The sequence below is a fragment of the Octopus sinensis genome, linkage group LG21 (assembly GCF_006345805.1).
Source record: "Octopus sinensis linkage group LG21, ASM634580v1, whole genome shotgun sequence".
NCBI classification, from domain to species: domain Eukaryota; kingdom Metazoa; phylum Mollusca; class Cephalopoda; order Octopoda; family Octopodidae; genus Octopus; species Octopus sinensis.
This window is the reverse complement of record NC_043017.1, coordinates 1,992,538-1,995,818: the sequence shown is the minus strand read 5'-3', so window position 1 is coordinate 1,995,818 and position 3,281 is coordinate 1,992,538. Positions and strand designations below refer to the sequence as shown.

At 39.2% G+C, this 3,281-nt stretch overlaps 1 non-coding gene across 1 annotated transcript; it reads left to right on the top strand.

Annotated features, from left to right (window-relative positions):
• The first annotated feature begins 1,182 nt into the window (after positions 1-1,182).
• Positions 1,183-1,301, top strand: LOC115223051. The gene has a single exon (XR_003882772.1). It is a non-coding gene; the product is annotated as a 5S ribosomal RNA (ribosomal RNA).
• The last annotated feature ends 1,980 nt before the right edge of the window (positions 1,302-3,281 follow it).

Here is a 3,281-nt window from a genome sequence, read left to right as displayed (position 1 = left end):
ATTGTTCAAGCCCTTGGCAAGACCAAATTGAGTCCCTTCCACGACCATCCGACATTGCAAGTTCAAACATTTATTATGAACTGTTTTTTCCTATCTGACCGCCTCATTCTTCACTTAGAATACGAAAAGAATTTTTCTAAACAACAAAATCAATCAATTTTTAACCAAGAAGAAGAAGAAGAAGAAGAAGAAGAAGAAGAAGAAGAAGGTGGAGGAGGAGGAGGATGAGGAGGAGGACGGGCAGGAGAGGAAGAGAAGAAGAAGGAATAGAAGATGAAGAAGAAGGAGGACGGGGAGAAGAGTAGAAGAAGGAGAAGAAGAAGGTGGAAGAAGAAGAAGAAGAAGAAGAGAAGGAAGAAGAAGAAAGAGAAGTAGAAGAAGAGGAAGGAGAAGGAAATGAGTAGACAAAGAAGGCCAAGAAGAAAAAGGAAACGAAGAGTAAGGAGGAGATGACGAAGAAGAAGAAGAAGAAGAAGAAGAAGAAGAAGAAGAAGAAGAAGAAGAAGAAGAAGAAAGCTCAGTGCCCACTTGACTTCATACTCTAAAAAAAGGGGTGGGGAGGCGAAGGAATGAAGTAAACCTGATTCTGGTGATAATAATATCCTGATTCCGAAGATAAAGTTTCAATTTATTTCGAAAACAAGGAAGAGATTAGGAAAAAGAAAAATGTGTTGAGAGGAAAATCGTTATCGTTTTACTGGCAACTATCTTAACTGATGACAGTTTGTCATCATATCTTGAACATTCACAGAATTATATTCTAAATTTGTTATTGAGTGAAAAAAAAAATTCCCTTAAGAAATAAAAAGGCACCGCAGTGAAAGAAATGTCTAAGAACTCTGCTAGAAAAACTCAAAGAGTACTTAATTTTATGCAATGTTTGTGTTGTTATTACTCATAAATCGACTCTATTTGAAGCAGTTCATTATTACAAACAGTTCCATTAGTGAGCATTAATTCAGTCATACATAATGGGTTTCAGAAATTATTATGCAGATTTTCTGGTTTTTTTTTTCTTTTTTGTTCCTTTATAAGACAGAACGGTGTGATTCCAGTAAGATTTGGTTGATGTTGCTAACGGTTCTAGTGACCATGTAGACGCAGGTTCGTAGTTCTGTAAATTATTCAGTTTTGTTTAGGCTTTCAACTGGAAACTTCGTGATTCTTATCCAACGTGATATGGCTTACGGCCGTATCACGTCGGGAGCACCGGTTCTCGTCCGATCACCGAAGTTAAGCAACGTGGAGCCTAGTTAGTACTTAGATGGGTGACCGCCTGGGAAACCTAGGTACTGTATGTGTCACACACTTTAGGCGTAGGAGTGGCTGTGTGATAAGTAGCTTGCTTACCAACCACATGGTTCCGGGTTCATTCCCAATGCGTGGCACCTTGGGCAAGTGTCTTCTACTATAGCCTCGGCTCGACCAAAGCCTTGTGAGTGGATTTGGTAGACGGAAACTGAAAGAAACCCGTCCTATATATGCATATGTATATATGTATGTGTGTGTATATATTTGTGTGTGTGTGTGTGTAGTGTGTGTGTGTATATTTGTGTTTGTGTGTGTGTGTGTGTGTGTCCCAACATCATTTGATAATCGACATTGGTGGGCAAAAGTGACCGACAGAATAAGTACTAGTCTTACAAAGAATAAGTCCTGGGGTCGATTTGCACGACTAAAGGCGGTGCTCCAGCATGGTCGCAGTCAAAATGACTGAAACAAGTAAAAGAGTAAAGATTAAAGAGAGTAACAAGGAGTGACCTTGCTGACCCAATGGTGTTTGCCAAGGTTACATTGAACATGTTTACATTGAACATGTTTACATTGAACACGTGAGAATTATTCACCGTCTGTAAAATAGATACAGATGTTTTTTTAACAGATATACGAGACTTTTGCCCTCTACTCTTTTACTCATCACCGCATTGATACAATATCAATGTGTGTTTAAGATACTTTTCCATTTCCCCATGAACAGTTTCAAAAATGTCTCTTGACAATTACTTATGTCTGTCCGTGGGGCCACAGTCGCGATCTAAATGGCGTCATGCGTCAATGCTGCACCCGCCAAATTGATTACTAGCTTCAATAACTGAGCGCCTACACAGTCGCTCTATCAACCAGAATTATCATAAAAGGACGGATGCTCATAATTAGAATGCCGTTCTTTGTAGCTCCACACGAATAGAACTGAGCTGCGATCAACAAAACCCACAAACTTTATTGCTAATCAAGTTTAAACCCGAATCTAAAAAAAAATTCTTCCCATCTAAAATTCTAGCAACATCATATACATAAGATGCACAAATCTCGTGGAAGTGCAAAGCCTTGCGTAACAAAACCCTTAGGAGTCATTTAGTAGGTTATCTAGGGTGTGATTAAAGGAGAAAGATGCAAACGGATGAAAATATTCCAAGATTTTCTGGAAGATTTAACTAGATGATCGTCTAAGAAGAAGTTTTATCGTACTTCCTCATTCTGTCAATATACATACTACCATGTACCATGTGTCAGGTTGAGTATTATAATCTTTACGTTGACATGAAGGAAGGACAATCCTGAAGGTCAATGTATTTGGTGACCTGGCTAGGAGATCTCCTATTTCTGTTCTGTCAACTTCTCTACACTTTGTTCTGAACAAATATTCTGAACTCACGATAGTTCTGTAGAACTCCACTTAAGGTACTTGCGTGAGAGATGATTAGGTCTATAAAAAAACAAGCAGAGCTCGACAACATCAGTATTAGAACGCAAAGGTCCGGAAATAACACTGCAAATCACCCGAACTGACGATCTTCTAATTCTGTTAGTCATCGCCCTTGACTGGTGAATTATTTGTCTCTCCCGGAAGGATAACATGCAAGTTGATCGTGGCGGGATTTGAACTAAAAATACAGGGAGACAATAAGTATCACAAGATATTTCGTCTGATGCTATTATACTTTTATCAATTCGTCTCTTAGAAAAAAAAATCCCCGTCCTCAAATTGATATGCAAATTATTCGACCAAATTTGCGCTAGTTACGGTGTCCATCACCAAGTTTTTTCGCAGAAGTTTCAAGTCTCAAGGTAATTCAAGTCGAAGCCATATTGTCAATCGAAATCGAATTACAGGATTGAACTTGTATTGGAGCAGCGTGGGGTGTGAGGGGGTGGGTGGGGGTGGAAACTACGGCAAAAACAAGACTAACAATAACTTGACCTGATTTATCCTAGATTCGTGACAGGGAGACCGAAATCTTCCTTCGTGTCCCTGCAACTCAATGCTTTATGAGACGCTA